Source organism: Mirounga angustirostris, unplaced genomic scaffold (assembly GCF_029215605.1).
Source record: "Mirounga angustirostris isolate CCGP_5_RB_7025 unplaced genomic scaffold, mMirAng1.0.hap1 SCAF_5, whole genome shotgun sequence".
Classification (NCBI taxonomy): Eukaryota; Metazoa; Chordata; class Mammalia; order Carnivora; family Phocidae; genus Mirounga; species Mirounga angustirostris.
Window position 1 is genome coordinate 33,299,865 of NW_026991713.1, and position 19,978 is coordinate 33,319,842.

Sequence of the window (19,978 nt, forward strand, 5' to 3'; positions counted from 1 at the left end):
TTTAAATCCAAATTCCTTCAGGTTTTGTATTATAGTCTTTAAAACAAAGGGGGCTTTTTTTTTTTTTTTCTCTAGGGTCTCCAGAAAGGGGACCTTTAGATGAAAATCTAAAGACAGCATTTAATTCCAGAGCCAAGTGTAAGGGGGGATGAAAGGAGTAGCTGGGAATCAGAAAGAGAGAAAAGCAAGATGACACCTTTGTACCTGTGTCAAAAGAAAAAAAAAGAAGGGCTATAGAGAACTTGACTAGGCCCACCTGCGGGTGCCATGGAAAGATTTGCAGTCAGCTACCAGAAAACTGGCTCCCCATCACTGCTGCAGGTAAGTACATTAGGCCCCGCCTGGGGCTGTGTAATTTTTCCACTTCCACAAATCTTACAGAAAAGTTCAACGTGGTAATCATGAATCTAAGCAGTATTTCTTACGAAGAGGCTAAAGCAAATTGGAGTGTCAGAAATCTGGAAAGTGAATGACATTTTGAAATTTTCATGATTGCTTTTACTGTTACGCAAGAACAAGTAATAAAGCAGCTCTAATTCTGACAAAAGAGTGGGGAGGGGAGGTAAGAGGAGATTGAGAGACTGTAGTAGAAAGATGGTGGCAGCAGAAAAGCAAATTCACATATTCAACTTTGGCTTGTAAGTAAGTGATTTATTTCTCTATTATGAGAAGAGGGTTAACATTAGCATAGTGGCAGAACCTCATCTTTAAAATGAGAAAAATAATAAAATCTGTGGAGTGTTGATTTATCAAGTAAATGCAATGACTTCTCTAAAGGATATAGGAGCTTTAAAAAATTTCTGCCTTTTTGTTTGTGAGTTTTAAACTCATTCTTTATGGGTCAGTAATTCTAGATCTTCCTCTTAGGATCCAGTTATTTGATTTCTAATGAAATATTAGGTCTTAACTATTCATAGAAATTTCAGACATTCTGAAAGGTTTTAGAGATCCGATAGATTCTAAGCTATGGTATCTTCATTTTTCCCTTCTGAGCTGTTCTTTGCACCTGTCCCAGCCCCCTTCTTCCTCAGGACTCCCTGAGGTAAGAAAATCATTATCCCTACTCATTACCAGTCTCATTTTTTTTTTTAATTTAGAGGTAACACAGGATGTGTACATATGTCAATAAGATACCATTTGCCTTACGGGCACACATACATCTTTTTACCATAGTTATTCTGGCTTAGGAATCCCTCGTATTATGTTTTTGGTGGTTTGCCTATATTCTATCTCATGGGAACCACGCTTGTAATAAAACAACCATATAATTTATAGTGGCAAATGTTACTTAAGATTGAGAAACATTCTTAAATTAAGGTAGATCATTATTTTAGTTGCCTAAGGTAAAGAATTCTTGCCAGAACTCTAAGATGTTTGGTTTGGATGACTTTTTTTTCTTTAGACACATGATTAGTTCACTGTTTCAATACAGTAAAAAGAGTTCTTTTTCCTAAGGATTATAGATCCCTGCTTATTCTCACAAACTCTTTTTCTAAAAATATAACAGAAGAAAACCAATAAAGCAGTATTGGATTTACTGAAACTTTTATTAAATTTTATTTGTTAAATCTTAAGGCATGAAATCCTAAAATAGAATTATTTTACTCTTTTCAATTTACTGTCATTGTTGCAATAAAACAATTGGGAGAAATAATTTTCTAAACTGAATGCTTTGTTTTTTAGTTATCCATGATTATTTTGTTGTTTGCCCTAAAGTAAATGCTATTTTGTTTTGTTTTGTTTTTAGCTATCAGTGATTTTTTTTTTTTTTTGCCTGTCCACAACTTTTAAAGCACTGTACTTCATTAGGGGTGGGAATGGGTAATCTTCATAAAAATATTTTTTCACAATTTAAAAGTAAATTTTGAAGTGCCAACTAAATGGTTTATGAATTTCAAGAATACGCTTGTAGAGCCAAGTATATTGCTATGGTAATAGTAAAGTACTGTAACTTCATAATAATTGCTGTAATAACATACTCACTCTGTCAGAACAAATGAAGGTAGTTCCTATAACCTATCAAATGAAATCATTATAGTTGTAGATATTAAACATAAGGTTTCTTATAAGTTGATTGGTTTCTATTTAAAAGGAACCATCTTGTTAATCTGAACATGCTTACATCATAATAATTATGATCCTTATTTATTTTCTAACATATCAGTCAATAAATGAATTACTGGTCACAATATTAGACAGGCAGATAATTCAGCTCTTAAATTCAATTAGTATTTCTGTGGGCCCTTCTGCTTATAGTGTTATAATTTAATTTAATTTAATTTAATTTAATTTAATTTAATTTAATTTAATTTAACTGAGACAGAGAAAACAGGGGAGGGCAGAGACAGAGGGAGAAGCAGACTCCCTGCTGAGCAGGGAGCCCGATGCGGGACTCTATCCCAGGACCCCGGGATCATGACCTGAGCCAAAGGCAGTCGCTTAACCAACTGAGCCACCCAGTCGCCCCTGCTCATGTGGTTTTAACACATAAAAATCTGATCACCATTTCCCTGTTGGACTTTTCCCTTTCTTCTTTAGATGATTTCCACAGTCCATTTCCACATAACATGGACTCAGATGTTAGACTGCTCTCTGATTCTTCCACTGGCTGCTTAATTCTTCCATCTCTTTATTCTCTGAGCTGGGAATTTCATTATTTTTCTCCTCATAGCCTTTCCTTCAATAAGACGTGGCTTTTATTTTTTTCTAAGCCCGGTTAGACATCTTCGTAATTTGGTACCAGAAAAATGCCAACAACATTGTTTTGTTTTGTTTTGCTGTAGAAGTTGTACTAGACAAGAAGTTTATAGATCTGATTCCCACCCACAGCGTCTATTACACTTTGGTTGGATGATCATATTCTTGTTCAGGGACTTAGAATTGTCCTGTTAAATGGAGGAGGCGACATCGGTTGTCTTTAAAATCTTTGCATCTTTATGTTCAGTCTACCAGTATCAATAGGCCTCAATAGATTCCCATTTCGTCAAAGTGAATGTAACGGAACAAAGATTATTTATTCCTTGGACCATGTTTACTCTATGATAAATGAGTCTTTTAGGAAAATTCTCTAAATAGGGCTTCAGAACTGCCCCTCAGCCCCTACTCTGTAATTGTACTTTTCTTCTATTAGGCAGTCCTGGGAACTATATATATATATATCTCACCACTTCAGCTAATTACCTTATTTCATGAACTACTATTCTCTCATAGCCTACTAAATAACATAAAAATCTTTCCTCTCTAAATTGTGAAGAATCATCTTTCCTGGCTTCAGTAATTTCCTGGAATTTGTTTTTTCACACAATGCTACATTTCATGCGACACAATATAGGTAACACTCACTCCTCGCTGAACTTAGACTTCAGCATTTCTCAATTACAACATACAAGACCCAAGTTAATTTCATATATAAAATATGCAACAGAAAAAAAAAACTTAGTTTTTACTTATTCCCAGTTGCCTCCTAAATAGATTATATTAATTGGATAAGTGTGACTAACATTGACATTTAAGTACTTCAGCATTAAAAAGTGGGCATATGGGAGTTAGTCAGTTAATGTTACAACTTGATGCAGTTAGTATTCTAATCAAGAACCCGGATCCAGGGCTGATGGGTTACCATTTTATCAGAAAGGTCTTAATTCATATTAAATTTTTATCCTGATGTAAGCCAGATGCTTTGATAATTAGCATAATAATATTAATAGCTTGTTGAGCTATTATTAGCATAATGAATGTTAAAAATGGGTTTCCACGGGTGAAATTACAAGTATTCAAGATCTGTGGATTTGCTAAATTCTTTAGAGACACTTTCTTCGAATGAACAGTGTATAAGACTCCAACCAGGTCTGGGGCCTTTGTCTAGGAAGGGAGGCCAAGGTTTCATTTCCCAAGTGGTTTTATATCCTGCCATCATTAGAAGGACTCCTGGTTGCCTGGTGACAACTAGGTTAAAAGATTTCTCCTTCTGGCATAATTCTGAGTGAACTCTTTGGAATGATGTCAAGTGAACATGTCATGGAGACGACCTCTGAAAAGACAGGGGTATATCATGAATCTTGCCCAACAGTGTGAATGAAAGAGTTTTATGCCTGCACAATAATGCATGATTGTTTACCAAACGTCTATATGTGGCAGATATGATCCAAGAATCTGTTTACTTTCATTATAAACTGGTCGTGATGCTACATGGCAGACTGAATTCTGACTACCACAAACTTCTTTGAAAGCGACTAATAAATGAACTAAGAGCTGTTGATGACTTTTTTGGCTTGGGTTGCTTGGCAACAGAGCCTCTGTTGGTGATCACCTTGAAAGGTGTGGCTGCAGTTGGAAGACAGACGTAAGAAACATGAATTATACTGCAAAAAAAGGGGGAGCGTTTGAGAGTGGGAATGTTTAGAAAGAAAGAGACAGGGACGAGAGAAGTGGCCGCATGTGGCTATTGAGCACTTAAAGTGCAATTAAATTGTTTCCCTACCTCACCACTCATATTGAAATGTGAAATATACTTATCAGTATTAATAATTAAATGTTACTAATGAAAAAATTAAAATGCTGGAAGAATACTTTGTTGAATTAATAGAATTTTAGAGCCAGGCATAGCTTTTCCAAGCAAAACAAAACCAGATAATAATTTTTGACATTTTCAGTACATAAAAACATAAAAGATACACAGTGTTTAAAAAAAAAAGGAGAAAATGTCAATTTGTATTGGCAGCATTGAGCAACCGAAATAGCATATAGCTCATTTTCTCAAGTTAAATAGTATATATACACAAAGCCACAATAAAATAATATGATACATACCGCAATTATAATCAGAAAACACTAAGAAAGAGTAGCTTTCAAAAAAAAAAAACTATAGATGTACAAATAAATTTTCAACCTCATTCATACATAAAGATACAAAAATAAAGCATGAGATGCTATGTTTTTCCCATCAGATAGATATATATGAAAAGTGGTCTAATACCCAGTATTGGTGAGAGGGTAGGTAACTATGAACTGCCACAAATTTTGGGTGGGGATGTAAAAGGATGTAAGGAAGGAAATTTGGCCATATCTATCAAAATGTATAATGCAGGTACTCTTTGTTCCAGCATTTCATATCTATTAATGTGATATTGGACAGACTCAGAAGAATTATCAAAACATATGTTCAGGGCGCCTGGGTGGCTCAGTTGGTTAAGCGACTGCCTTCTGCTCAGGTCATGATCCTGGAGTCCCTGGATCGAGTCCCGCATCGGGCTCCCTGCTCGGCGGGGAGTCTGCTTCTCCCTCTGACCCTCCCCTGTCTCATGCTCTCTCTCTCTATCTCATTCTCTGTCTCAAATAAATAAATAAAATCTTAAAAAAAAAATTAAAAAACATATGTTCAAAACTATTCATTGCAGCATTATAATTTAAACAACTAGAAATAAAATCAATAACCAGTATTAAGTAGAAAACTGGTGAAATGAGTTATATGTGTCAATACCATGACATATGATAAAGTTTTTATGCAGGCAAAAAAATGACTATCTATATTGATATAGACAGAGCTCATGTAAAAATTAAAACAGAATCATTGTAAGCATATTTGTATAGTTTTTTTAATATATTAATTAAATTATTTTAGTAGAATACATAAGAAAATAGTGGTTAATTTTTAAAAAAGATTTTATTTATTTATTTGAGAGAGAGAGAGTGAGAGATAGCATGAAAGGGGAGAGGGTCAGGGGGAGAAGCAGACTCCCCACTGAGCGGGGAGCCTGATGTGGGACTTGATCCTGGAACTCCAGGATCATGAGCTGAGCTGAAGGCAGTCGCTTAACCAACTGAGCCACCCAGGCACCCAATAGTGGTTAATTTTTTTTTATTTATTTAAAGATTTTTATTTATTTATTTATTTAACAGAGATAGAGAGAGAGCACAGGTAGGCAGAGCGGCAGACAGAGGGAGAAGGAGAAGCAGGCTCTCCGCCGAGCAGGGAGCCCGATGCAGGGCTCGATCCCAGGACCCTGGGATCATGACCAGAGCTGAAGGCAGCCGCTTAACCGACTGAGCCACTCAGGCGCCCCTATAGTGGTTAATTTTTGAGAGAAGTCAGAGTAGGGCCAGGTAGGTGAAGTACTTTTACTTTCCATTTATAATGTCTGAATCACCTGAATGATATATGGTACTTTTATTTTAAAATAATAACAAACATGTGGTTGTTCTTTAAGTGTCCAATAATATAAATTACGGAGAAAATTTTAGGCATGAATACACATTTGATGAGCTTGAGGAATAATATTATTACAGGTAAATGTTTTAGGAGCTCTTACAGCCTGTTACAGCGTAGGCATTAGTTATCTGAGATATCAAATTACTTATTATTTGAATATTATTCCTAGTTAAAATAATAGTAAATATAAAAATGTATGAATTTTGGCCCTAAAATAACTTATAAAGACTATAGTTACAGGAGTGGAATTTAGTGATTCATCACTTACATATAACACCCAGTGCTCAAATTCTACTCCTGAAGCCAGTATTACACTATATGTTAACTAACTAGAATTTAAATAAAAAGTTGAAGAAAATATTAATATATACATATATATTTTTTAGAGGGGGGGCAGAGGGAGAGCGAGAGAGAAAATCTTAAGCAGGCTCCACACCCAGCATGGAGCCTCATGTCACAACCCTGAGATCATGACCTGAGCTGAAATCAGGAGTGAGATGCTTAACTCACTGAGCCACCCAGGTGCCCCTAAAGTATTAATATATATAAAAAGAACTATAGTTACATGGTGGTTTAGGTGATTGGAAGAGATCTTTAGTTACTTTAAGAATAAAGTAAGTTGCTATTTATAAAATTACAAATCTTTCTTCATGGCTTTCATATTAAACAAAACTAAAATATTGGTTATAGTTAATACACATGAGAATTTTTTTTCTAGGTGTACAGTAGGTATAATTCAAGTTACACAGTATTTAGAAGAGAGAGAACCAGCAATTTTCTTTCATGGGACCATTGGATTTCTGGGACAGAGAAACCAATTTTTGGTATATTACTAATCTGGATTGGATTGTATAATTTGATTTATCAGGAGGAAAAGAGAATTGTAGATATCTTTTAATTAGATTTGAATTGAGATGGGAATAATTATTTATTATCACATGTTTAGAAGATAAAAGGCATTCAATAAATATTTGTGGAAGGAATTAATAAATTACTGGGTGAATATATGACCTATAATACAAAACAGCAACTTAAAATTTCTTATTATGGATGACAAAAAAGGTATTTTATTCTAAATAAAACATTAGCACTCATCCATCTCCATTTAGGCCTAATAAACACACACACACACACACACACACGTGGGATGGACAAACAGGTTAGGAAAACTTGATATCATTATTTAGAATAAAATTAGCACATATAAGGTGAGTTGATGACCAAGTAGAGGATATACTAAAGATCTAAAGAATATAATAAATGGATAAAGAAGATGTGGTATATACATACAATGGAATATTATGCAGCCATCAAAAAATGATATCTTGCCGTTTGCAATGACATGGATGGAACTAGAGGGTATTATGCTAAGCAAAATAAGTCAGTCAGAGAAAGACAAGTATCATATGATCTCACTGATATGAGGAATTTGAGAAACAAGACAGAGGATCATAGAGGAAGGACGGAAAAGTGAAACAAGATGAAATTGAAGAGGGAGACAAACCATAAGAGACTTTTAATCTCAGGAAACAAACTGAAGGTTGCTGGAGTGGAGGGGGGTGGGAGGGATGGAGTGGCTGGGTAATGGACATTGAGGGGGTATGTATTATGGTGAGCGCTGTGAATTGTGTAAGACTGATGAATCACAGACCTGTACCCCTGAAACAAATGATACATTATATGTTAATAAAAAAAATTTTTAAATAAATTACTAAAAAAATAAAGAATACAATAACTGACTAAAAAAGTAAATAACTGGTAAAATAGATATAATTTACTATCTGTCTCTATCTAAAAAAATGATGACTTAGCAATAATCATGTTATTTTTGTCAACTTAGATGCAAAATTTAAAAAAAAGTAGAACCAACAGTTTCATCTGAATTTTTCCATATTGAATCTTTCAGGGATCAGATTAACCAAATTATTGCCATATATCCATTTACCCTGTGTAGAAAAGTTTATAAGTCACATATTTAGTGTTTTCAACCATATTTTATATAAAAATAGATCTATTTGGACAGAATTCATAATGCCACACTCCTTAGAAAGAAGACCAATGTGAATAAAAATCACATATTTGTATCCAGAATTCTTACTTAATTCCATGAATATATATTTCTTGAATGAGTTAGAAATATTAATTCAAATGAGTAGGCATTTTTTTTTTTTTGCTTTTTGTTTTCATTCCTTAAAGGTGGTATACCTCCATTAACATTCATCCTGATATCCTGCATGTTATAACAAGACAAGAACCATTGTTCAGCTGAATAAATGTTTTCAAGGAATAATAATATTTTGATAAGCATATATATGTTCTCTCGGGAAGAAAACATGTTTGAAGAAAACATCCCTTGTTTTCTAATTGTTAATAACTTATAACCCAATTCAGCTTTCTAAGTGGCTGCTCTGGAATAAAAATTCCCATAAAACACCTGTATAATCTCAGAAGACAGTATCACTGTCAGCCTAAGTTAAAATGCAAGCAGCAGATTCAGTGTGTTAAAAATAAGAAGAAAAAGTAAATATGAGGATCAGAGTCAGGCGGGGAACACTGAAATTTCATTTGTCTGGGCCATTTTCATCATGTCTGCCAGCCTTAGCAGTAGGAGACAACTTTTAAATCCAAGGTGTATACCTGCATACTCATTTAGGGAGATGTCATCACCTTTTCTTAATTGAAATACTTCTCTATTTAAGCTCAGTTCTTAAAAACTGAAATTTAGGAATTCATCTACTTGTGTGTTTAGCACATATTTGGATTTAGAAGGATATATTTATTTGTGAAAATATGACATGCCCAATCAGATGTGTGTTGAAAACAGATTAACAAACCATTCTAACTCTACTTATAGTTATATTACCTTCAAAAACTTATTGTTAGACCATTCTAAAACTTCCATAACTTAGTTACTACAGAACTGCCTAAGGACATATAAAACAATTTACCAAATTGTGAAATATAGTTATTTATGATAAAATACAATTCAGGCATTTATTTAAATATCCAGGATACAAATCTAATTGTATTAGACTGTGATCAGGCTAAATGACTATTGGTATCAAAGGTGGAGTACAATAAATGAGTATAATCAAGGCTAAAATAACAGTATAGATGAGGAAGGGAAATTGTATTGAATTATGTTGGGAAAAATCAGAGTGGTAACATTTGAGTTGTGTCTTAAAGAAATAAATTTGACTTTACTTTAAAAAACTATTCTAATTTTTTAGAAAGGCTTTTACCTTTTCATAGGTACTTATAGCCTTTATTATGAAAAGTAACTGTTAACATATTATGTTAAATATACCTATAAATAGCTAAACCTTTCAAGAGAGCACTATCTAGTTTTTTCTAAATAATATCAACCCTGAAAAAAAAATGTTCCTCAAGATTCAACAAGATTCATGAAGGAGCATGTGTTTATTTCAAGGTCTATCATTCCTGAGAGATACAGGCCCAAGCCTGCTTGGTCTGTGACAGCTAACAATATCTCAGAATTGAAAAGAACTATTATTTTTATATTAGTTATGCCCTGTACCTGTACCTGTTTGACGAATTAAGTCCCAAGCTTTCAAAGTCTGACTTTACAAGCAAGTTCAACTTCTGGTCATCGAAGGCAGCTTAGCTGCCGCATAACTAGAACAGCAGTGGTCGTCCTAAATCTGTTGGTACCTGAGGAAAGGGGAATGAGACAGTTTCTAATTTGAATGGGACGTAGGTGGTGGGTGGTGGGCAGGCATGTCGGTGTCAAAGGATGAAGCTCTTATGAAAATGTCATGTACACAACAGGAGTCTTAGAGATTTTATTTGGAGAGTGGAGACTTAACTTGAAGGAGGGGCCAAATCTCCTGTGTGCAAGAAGCCCATCTTCTGATTGTAGTCCTTCTTCACAGGAGAGCAACGTATTCATCTTCAAGGAAAGCCCAGTCGGGCAAGTTTTTTGGGAACAGTGTCCATGGTGCCCTAAAGTACCAAGGCATCCAGGTTGGGGAGCCCTGGCTTAAATCAGTGAGGCAGTTTCAACTGGAGAGGAACATAAAGAAAATGATGATCTAGTCCCTGGTGGCTGTTCAAAAGCTCTTTAAAGTTCATTGACGTTATAAAACACCAAAGGCAAATTCACTCAGTTCATTTTAAACTTGAAAAGAAAGATGGGTGGGGGGGGGATAATTTGAGCACCTTCATCTCAGTGGGGAGTTGTAAATCACTCTAGTCCTTAAAACATGAAAGGAATTTATTTCACTGCAGAATGTCTCTTAATTTTGTTGTTCTGTGGATGAAAGGACTTTCCATAGAAACTGAAAGAGAATATTGTAATAGAGTCGCCAGCATAAAAGCATATAAAGTTAATTCTTTCATATGGCTTTTCAAACATACCAATAAAATTCTGTAGCTGTTGACGACCTTGTAAGCAACAGAATTACAAATGGGAGTAATTTAAGTTTTCATTATCTAGTCCTCCTGATCCTGAAAGGCAATAAAGGAGTAAGTTTTAGTGAAAAAGCCTATCGTAATAGGCTAGGCTTGAAACTTGCAATAAACATGATGGGACTGCATTGATGGCAAAGGATTCTTAGCAAGACGTAACAGGGTGGAATTAGTGTTGGAGCAATTATTTTAGCAGTATGCTCATTTTCTTTATGTAATGTATGACCTTAATCACTTGTAGGCAAATTCAATCATGAGGCAATGCTCCTGCTGTTTACACTTAGTAACATGGCAGTGCATGGTGGATGAAAATTCTTCACATATGGCTTCTTCTTCCACAAAGGAAGTTTCCTATAGCTTTTTATTTGTTTTCAATTTTTCAACTCAACAAAAGGATGGGGATCTGGCTTTTGAAAATAAGCCCTTGGAAAGGAGCCACAGATAGGTGTCAACAAGCCTAGGCCTGCTTTCTCCTCCACAAAGCAATGCATTTCTTCTCTTTTGTGCTAAACAATATATGTGGGGAAATAGGCCCCAGGTTCATGTGCAATTGAGACTGAACTTGATTGTTATTCAGCATTCTGAGTTATACCGAAGGATGTTCTGACTGTAGTACGCTAAGCCCAAGAACACAACCACCACAAAAATATAAAAGAAGGGGTTGATGAACATGGGTGTAGGCGGCAGGTTCATGTTGGTGGGCCAAGACGGGTCTGATGCAATGCTTCATGGAAGTGTTTGCCTCAAAACAGACTTCTCTATAGAATAAAAAAGTTTCAGATAAAACTCCGTATAAGTAGTATTAATTTGAGAACACTGTAAATTTCTTTAGATTTAAATTCCAGCTGGCGCATGCTTCAGGTCTTCTATATTCTCATAATATTTTATTTATATCTCTTACCATTCAGTACTACCTATTTCTGTTATTAGATGCTTACTTAGCTCCTTTAGGATAAGAACTAATTAGGGTTTATCTTTGTATCTCCAATATCTGCCCTATGCCTGGTACATACAATAGTTAACAAAAAGTGACCTTAATATATGTAAGACATAATGAGTCCTTTGTTTGATAAAATAAATGACTTAAGTCTTGAGAGACAGAGAGATATTTATTGTCAGACCATTCATCAATTAGACACCAGCTTTTATGATTATCCCAAACCTTCCACAGACTCTCCAGTTGAAGATACTCTAGAAACCTTATAGTAAAACCGTTAGTCAAAATACTCGTCTCAACAAAACTAACTGACCAAAGATTTAGATTTATGTGTTGAAGGGATTGGGGGAAATAGGGAAACAAGAGCATTCAGAGGATGGATTTAGCAAAGTATTTTCATCACACCTAAAGTATCTAGGTATGATATATAAATATCTAACATATTAGACATTTAATATATATGTGTATGTATATATATATCCAAAAATTCTAGAACATGCAGATTTATGGGATTATTGGACTCAAGTAAAGAGACTGCATAGCACGAATGGAGCAATCTGCAACATTGTTTATGGGATACTTACAGATAATACGTAAATGTGGAAAAGATGATAGTGCAGTTAAATGTAAGTGAATCAATCACTCTGCATAATGGATGTCAATTTGAAAAGAGGTTTCTAACATCATGACACAGGCTCTATCTTTGTTTTATTTCACATTTGTAATTATCATTGGTGATTCTAACTTATCGACATGCTTGAAAACACAATATTGGAAAGGATTATAAGTACAGGATTTATGAAGACATATAATATTGACTGATCAAACCTAACTATATTTCTCATACACACGCACACACACACACACACAAAAATACATATTGAAAAAGAAAATTAGGGCTTTATTGGAAGTTACCTCAATTTAAGTCAATAGTATGATGTCAAATGAGCTAACCACAGTATGCTCCTGAACTTATACTCATCTATCCATTAGGGATATCTTAGTCCTCTTATCTAGTTAGGTTAGGATAGCACTGTGTACACTATTTCTGAATACCACACCAAGAAAGACATTGAAAAAGACAAATCTTGCTCAGAAGAGAGAATCTTGGATGAAAAGGAAACCATGCTATAGGAGATCGTTTAGTGGAGAAAAGGGGGACATCTAAAAGCTGTTCATAAAGGCAAACACTATACTCTAGACTAGAAGCGAGAAACTCCCTCAAGCCTGACTCCAAAAGAATTAGAAGCCTCCAAGCCCCTATCTGAGCTTCTCTTGCTGAGACACCAGGAGATTCCGTGCCCAAGTTGATATTAGAGTTCAAACTTTACAGTCAGATCATTGCAACTTTACAATCCTGATCTTTACATCTTGATCACCATTTATTATAGAAACCTCTCTTTTATATATTATTTACCCAGTCTCACTCTCATACAAAGCTGTTCTTTCCCTCACCCCCCTTGCCACACCTTTTAAATATGCCTAATGAATTACTAGTCTAATATTTAAAAATATTTATAAAACAAAATAAAATGAAAAGCCAACTCTACCTCTCTTACTAGAAGAAAACTCTTAAGTCTTTCCCCAAAAGAAAATATTTGTTTTTCCACATGCTCAAGGTCTGGAAGGATCATAATCATTACTGATTCCCAAATGCTTATACTCTACTCTTATGTAATATTCTGAAACCTCTGTTTACAGAGATGCTGTTTACAGAGATGCTGACACCTTTGAGTCACCTTAGACCCTGCATTCTCCCTCACACCTAATTCATCACATTCTGCTAAATATGCTTTTGAACTATCTCTTCTTTTCTATAGCAACTGCCCGAGGTCCAGACTATCATTACAACTTAGGTGGACTATTAAAGTAACCATTTAATTGGGCTCCTTGCCTTCATTCCTACCTGTCTTTACTTCACCTTTGATACCAGTGCAAGTAACAGCACATGAAAGCATGTTTAATTTATATCAGTAGAGTGTGATTTGACTATATTTGAAAGTAGCTTCAAGGAGCAATTAATCATATTGTTATACTTGGTGAATAATCTGGAATGTCATTCTTCAGGTCACCAAATATAGAATATGATTTGCTTGTAAAATAATTAGTTCCTCACCCCCATAGCTATACTCCTACAGACTGAGTCCTTGGAAATCTAGCTCTGTACAAATGCTCCCTCTGACTTGAAGGAGGGGAGATACTTTCTGAGGTGTTTTTTAAAGGGTTATCATTATCTATTTGGCTAAGGCATGGCTCTAAGTGCATGTGTCCACTCCTCACCACCACTCCTGCAAGTGCAACTACTCCTGACTTTCATCAGGGAATAAGTGATCCACTGACACAGAAAAACTGTTTAAACTCCCCTTCCACTCCACTCTTGACTCTCTTTGACAGTAAAGAAATTTGTCCTGGCCCACGTGTCATAGGACTAAAAGAACTTCCGGGCATGGAAGTTAAGGAGGAAATAGAATGAGTTTCTGATCTTCAGAACTGGAAACAGCTTTGAATTTAATCTGGGCATTGGGCTCATAGCTGAAAACAGATAACGAATCTTTGTTTAGTGGTTAGAGAAGCAGAGAAAGGAGGCACAGCTTTGACTGGAAAGGACTGAGCTCAGGAAAGACACAGAATCAGAAATTCCTAAGTGTTCCCTCCTAAGTTGAATGAGTCTTGTAACTAGCTAAATCTTGAACCAGTATGTTGCCCATCAAAAGTTAATACCCTTAAAAAAGCAATCACATTGTTGAGTACCAGTGTGTTAATAAACTGCAATAAGCTCTATTGCTGAGAAAAAAAAAATCCTGAAAAAGATTAAATATCAAGGTCACATTCCAACACTAGATAAACTTTCAGGAAAAAAAATTGCCCAAACTGACAAAGAAGAGTATTGGATATGCTTTTAGTGGACCCTCTGGGTTTTAACAGATTCTACCAGGGTGTGTAGCTTTAACTGGCTTTCTACACACCAGGGTATGTAGCTTTAACCGGCTTTCTACTGATTAGGGCCATTTTAAATCTCTGTAAAAGTAGAAGATAACATTAAAAAAATGTTAGTAGTACAAATCAGTATGGCCCAGAAAAAAAGATAAAATTTATTTCTGCCCTCTAGAAAACATAACGCCAAATATTACCCATTATTGCTGTATGGAAGATTAAGCAGTTTTGCATCTAATTAATCTTGCAGGTTAATTCCAGCATTTCTGAAGGCCCAATTGCCAAAACCTCCTCTGAATTCATTATAGTATCTTACTGGTTCCCTCATCAATTCATGAGTTAAATAAAATTTTTGGCTCATGTTCATTTTATGTAAGAGTTATGATTTGCATTTCTGTATATTATAAATTAATAGCTGTATAGTTAGAAGGAAACCCTGGGAAGACCAATCAATAAATTCAGTGAACTCTCTGATAGGGAGGTACAAAGATTTTGTCACCTAGCCAACAAATAGTGGTTGACTGACTTATTTCATGCAGATGAAATCAAGAAGATGAAGTAGGAAAATCTTGCCAAGCAAAATAATTTTACACTTTAGCTATCTAGATGTGTAGTATGTCTAAACATAGAAAGCTTTAATTTAGAGTTGCCTAAAGGCAGCAGGTGCTGGATATTTCTCATCATTTGGTTTCTATGTGAATGTTTCTTGCCAACAATGAAACTCCCCATTTTCTACTAGAGTGGTGAAATTTCAGTAGAGGAATTTTTGTTAATCAAGGGTAATGTTGCTTGGCATATTCATTTCTAAATATAAGTTGCTTGGACCTTTTAATGAATGTTGCAGTGTATAATCACAAAACAACAATTCCGATAAATACATCTTCCCTCTCTTCAAAATAGCTATCCTGTCATGAAATTTAATCAAATACAATTTGACTCAATAAACATTTTTTATGTACCTACTCTGATGAGTAAAGCAATGTATTATGTTCTGTCAGTGCTAAAAGAAATAGACAAGGCAGGTATTTTATCTACAGGAGCTCCAGATCAACTAGGAGAGAATGAAATGCATAACCGTATGTAGAATGCAAGGTAGAATATAAGAATCCCAATGCTATATACCTGCCTTTCATTTATGGATGATTAATTGATATGCTTTTTGAAATACTGTGGTGAGGGGTGCCTGGGTGGCTCAGTCGGTTAAGTGTCTGCCTTTGGCTCAGGTCATGACCCTGGGTCCTGGGATCGAGCCCTGCATCAGGCTCCCTGCTTGGCCGGGAGCCTCCTTCTCCCTTTCCCTCTGCCCATGCCCCCCACCCTGCTTGTGATCTCTCTCTCATTCTCTCTCTCTCTCTCCCTCTGTGTCAAATAAATAAATAAAATCTTAAAAAAAAAAAGAAACACTGTGGTGAGATGAGATGTATTCCTCTCTTTAAAATGTGTACTCAGATTAATAAGAGAAATTCAAAAACTAAGAGATCCCATCATTTGAGTATTAAGCATTTGTCCTTTGTAGGAACTCATTTCAGTATCCCTGCAAATAAAGGAAGCAAGATAAGTACTGAGCAAGATGACAGGTGACTTCCTAAGTGGAACTGACCTTCCCAAAGGACACTGAATTCACTTGTTCAGATGCTTGGCTTATGAATGTAGAGTTATCCCAAGTTATTTTTTTCTTTTAATCTTTATTTTAGATTAAATCAAAACTAAAAAAAAAAATCCTTTCATTTCAAAAGAAGATCTCTGATAACTATTAAAAGGCCACCAACACAAAGGAAAAATGGGGCTCATCATACACAAAGCAAACAAGAATGTGTTATTGCTATCAACTTGCTTTACCATAGTGAAAACACAACCAGATCAATGCCAGTATAATGTGAGAAAAAACTAAATATGAAAAATCATGGCAGACATTTGAATATAAAAAGACATTTATAATGGAGAAGCAGGATAATAAATTCATGGTTATAGACTAATGCTGTCTGAAGTTTCACTTTTCTCTGTAAATATTAATATTTTATTCAGATTCATGTAACATGTAAAAAAAACACAAAGGATTTCTTTCTTGGATTTCTATCATTTTTACTTCTTTTGAGAAAATTCAACTTGATTAAAGTTTTTTAATCACTTTGCAATTTTCAAGAATGCCTGTCATCTAAAAATTAATGAGTGGAGATGGCATGTGATCAGAACTATGCTTTAGATAGATTATATTGGCCAATTTTCAAAGGAGTTGTTATGGTAGGTCAAGATTAAAGCTGGAAAAGGAGAGATCGAGAAGGAAGGAGAGAAAAAGGTGTCCACAGATTACAGTACCTACAGTCAAGCTGCAGCCCAGCAAGGCTGCAGTGGATACACTGCCCAGTCCACTCAAGAACATGCACAGACCACCCAGGCATATGGGCAGCAAAGTTATGGAACCTATGGACAGCCCACTGATGTCAGCTATACCCAGACTCAGATAACTGCGACTTATGGGCAGACCGCCTAGGCAACTTCTTATGGACAGCATCCTGCTGGTTATACTACTCCAACTGCCCCCCTCCACCCACCCTAGGCATACAGTCAGTTTGTCCAGGGGGACGGCACTGGTGCTCATGATACCACCACTGCTATGGTCACTACCACCCAGGCCTCCTAGGCAGCTCAGTCTGCATACGGCAGTCAGCCTGCTTACCCAGCCTATGGGCAGCAGCCGGCAGCCACTGAACCTGCAAAACTGCAGGATGGTAACAAATCTGCTGAGACTAGTCAACCTCAGTCTAGCACAGGAGGTTACAACCAGCACAGCCTAGGATACAGACAGAGTAACTATAGTTATCCTCAGGTACCTGGGAGCTACCCCTTGCAGCCAGTCAGGGTACCACCATCTTATCTTCCTACCAGCTGTTCCTCTGCACAGCCAACTAGTTATGATCAGAGCAGTTCCTCTCAGCAGAACACCTATGGGCAGCCCAGCAGCTATGGACAGCAGAGTAGCTATGGTCAACAAAGCAGCTAGGGGCAGCAGCTGCCCGCTATTATCTCCCCCCACCCCCCAAACTGGATCCCACAGCCAGGCTCCAAGTCAGTATAGCCAACAGAGCAGCAGCTATGGGCAGCAGAGTTCATTCTGACAGGACCACCCCAGCAGCATGGGTGTTTATGGGCAGGAGCCTGGAGGATTTTCTGGACCAGGAGAGAATCAGAGTATGAGTGGCCCTGATAATGGGGCAGGGGAAGAGGGGGATTTGATCGTGGAGGCATGAGCAGAGGCGGGCAGGAAGGAGGATGCAGTGGAATGGGTGTTGGAGAGCGAAGTGGTGGGTCCTTGGTCGAAGGACCAGATCTTGATCTAGGCCCACCTGTAGATCCAGATGAAGACTCTGACAACAGTGCAATTTATGTGCAAGGCTTAAATGACAATGGGACTCTAGATGATCTGGCAGACTTCATTAAGCAGTATGGAGTTGTTAAGATGAATAAGAGAAACGGACAACCCACGATCCAGATCTACTTGGACAAGGAAACAAGAAAGCCTCAAGGTGATGCTGCAGTGTCCTGTGAAGACCCACCAACTGCCAAGATTGCCATGGAGTGCTTTGATGGGAAAGATTTTCAAGGGAGCAAATTTAAGGTTTCTCTTGCTAGGAAGAAGCCTCTGATGCACAGCATGCAGGGTGGTATGCCTCCCCGTAAGGGCAGAGGGATGCTGCAGCAACTCCGTGGAGGTCCGGGGAGCCAAGGAGGTCCTGGGGGCCCCAATGGGTCACATGGGAGGCCATGGAGGAAACAGGGGTGGCTTTCCCCGAAGAGGGCCCCAAGGTTCCAGAGGGAACCCAGCCGGAGGAGGAAACGTCCAGCACCGAGCTGGAGACTGGCAGTGCCCCAGTCCAGGGTGTGGAAACCAGAACTTCCCCTGGAGAACAGAATGCAACCAATGTTAAGGCTCCAAAGCTTGAAGGCTTCCTTCCAACCACCCTTTCCACCCCTGGGTGGTGACCGTGGCAGAAGCAGCTCTGGTGGCATGCAGGGAGGAAGAGGTGGCCCCATGGACTGTGATGGTTGGGGTGGGATGTTCAGAGGTGGTCATGGTAGAGACAAAGGGGGCTTCCATGGTGGCCGGGGTATGGACCGAGGTCACTTTAGTGGAGGAAGATGGGGCGGCCCTGGTGGGCTCCCTGGACCTTTGATGGAACAGATGGGAGGAAGAAGAGGCAGTCGTGGAGGACCTGGAAAAATGGATTAAAGTGAGCACTGTCAGGACCGCAGAGACCAGCCCTACTAGACGCAGAGACCCTGCACAGCTGTTTTGACTACAGATTTATTTTTAAACCAGAAAATGTTTTAAATTTATAATTCCACATTTATAATGTTGGCCACAGTATTATGATTATTCCTTGTCTGTACTTCAGTATTTTTTACCATTTGTGAAGAAACATTAAAACAAGTGAAATGGTAGTGGGACAAGTTTTTTCTTCCTTCTTTTAAAGATGGTTGTTTAAGACTAAATAATGGGAACCCGTTGTGAGCACGCTCAGTATCATTGTAGAGACCCAAGAGGGCCTCTAACTGTAACAGTGGTATTTGTGGTGTTTTGTTTTGTTTTTAAATATAATTCCAAATGTTCATAAACAATAATAAAAAAAATTGAAGCTGGAAAAAACCATTAGGAAGCTATTCAACGTATAAGTAAAAAGTAAAGAATATCCACTGTAGGAGAGATTTTGTGGAAACGAATAGACTTGTTTCCGAATGTGCAGTTGCTAGTATTTTTGTCTTTCAGAATTAAATATAATTGGTTACTTTTTACCTATAAACATTCTCCCAATAGTAAACTAGTATTTTTGAATGTCATTGTTCACTTAAGCCTGCTTCAATTTATAACACATCAAAAAGTTTGTCATATAAACAACTATACTGATTTTTACAATGGCCTTTTGAAATTGCAACTGCCATGTGTTTTGATTAAGGAACTTGTCATATGAACATCCTAATGCTTCCCTTCTACCATTTCATAGATCTGAAAATTAATGGAAGAGTAACTACCTATAAAAAAGGCTTTGGGTCTCATTAAACTCTAAAAATATTCTTAATTAGAATTTTTATTTTTCATACTAACTTTCCCACTCTTCTGCATATAAATTTTAGTCATAGCTCAAATATCCCTCACATATAAATGTGCTGAAAGGCTAGTAAAAATCTTTTGTAGGTGAGGTCTAAAGTACGGCAAGCTAAAATGAAAAAAGATTTAAATAATCTACCTCTTACTTCCTCTTAATCTTATCCTCACCCCGGGGATACCTTGCTCCCTGGTGGTAGAGGTGCTCACTTTCATTATTCAGTAACCATTTCCTGAGTACTTACTAAGCATTAGGCACTTGATTTCATAGATGACCTGGTCTCAAGGACCTTATGGTCCAATAAAAGCTGCCATTTATTGGGGGCTCACTCTGTGCCAGCCTCAATGCTAAGCACCTCAAATGCATTAC

At 36.9% G+C, this 19,978-nt stretch overlaps 1 pseudogene; it reads left to right on the forward strand.

The window, feature by feature from the left end:
* Nucleotides 1–267: 267 nt before the first annotated feature.
* Nucleotides 268–18,774, forward strand: LOC123837366 (RNA-binding protein EWS-like; annotated as a pseudogene).
* Nucleotides 18,775–19,978: the final 1,204 nt, after the last annotated feature.